At 50.5% G+C, this 1,194-nt stretch overlaps 1 pseudogene; it reads right to left on the reverse strand.

Moving 5' to 3' along the window:
* Positions 1-258: 258 nt before the first annotated feature.
* Positions 259-903, reverse strand: LOC110325951 (annotated as a pseudogene).
* Between the last annotated feature and the right edge of the window lie 291 nt (positions 904-1,194).

The following is a 1,194-nucleotide window of genomic DNA, read 5'->3' on the forward strand; positions in this document are numbered from 1 at the left end:
GCAAAATATTTTTCAGGGTACTTGGGACACAGCAGAGAATAAAACAAGGAGCCCTGCCCTCATGGAGAGTACAGTCTATCACCTGCACACGGCTGTGACCTTGAGCAAGTCACTGCACCCCTTTGTCCAGCAGACAGAGCTGGGTGTGGTGCAGATGCTGACCAGGACAGCGCCCTGACCCACCACCCCAGACAGCAGAGAGGGCTGCAGGTTGCTCTTTAATAATCAGGTACACTGGGAGAAGGGAGAGGAAGTATGCTATACAACTTGGTGCTGCTGCTTAGTGGTAGCTTTGTTTGCCAGGTCCTTGACCTTCTCTGTAGCTGCCAGCGCAGCCTCCTTTGCTTTCTCTTTGGCCTCTTTGGCTGTCTCAACAAGTTGTTTTTGGAAGGGGCTTCACCTTGTAGCTTGGCCAGGATGTATTCAAAGCCCTTCATTGTTTTGGTCACATTGCTTTTGAATGGGGCAAGACCAAATTCCTGGAGAGCTCTGGAAACGCCAAATAAGCTAGAGGAGACCCAGGCTTCCCGACAGACTTCAGTCCAGCCACTATTGTCAGGGTTCACACAGTAAACATATCGTTCCTCCACCACCACCACCACCAGCTGGTTGTGGTTGATGTTCCAGGTGAAGGTGGTCATGGTCTGATTCTGTGGGTCTACAATAGAGTCCTCTAGGATGTACACTGAATGAACAACATTGGTAGGAAAGATTCACTCTGCCTAATGTAGCATCCTATTAGTCTTGGTCAAGAGTCCCCAGGACTCTCCTGTCTCCTCCTGGTGCACTCTGTTTGGTTAAGAAGTGTTTGCTATAGGGATTCGGATACCATTGCCAGAAGGCAGAGAACACTTGGTCCCAGGAACTTTGGAGCATGCTCTGGCCTAGGAAATACTTCACCATCGTCCATATCTGGGCAGGCTCAGCACCTGTGCATCAGCAGGGTGAAGAGTCCGCAGTGGGATGGGCACATGGCTAGGTACATGTCTGCCAGGCTCACAGCTCAGTCACCGCAGAGCCTCCCCCAGGTCCTTACTCCACCATGAGGGGGGCTATAGGACTCGGGATTTAATTTTTATTTTATGTACATTTGGTGTTTTTCCCTGCATGTATTTCTGTGTGAGGGTGTTGGATCCCCTGGAACTGTAGCTACAGACAGTTGTGAGCTGCCATGTGGGTGTTGGAAACTGAACC

This window comes from Mus pahari, chromosome 8 (assembly GCF_900095145.1).
Source record: "Mus pahari chromosome 8, PAHARI_EIJ_v1.1, whole genome shotgun sequence".
In the NCBI taxonomy this organism is placed as follows: domain Eukaryota; kingdom Metazoa; phylum Chordata; class Mammalia; order Rodentia; family Muridae; genus Mus; species Mus pahari.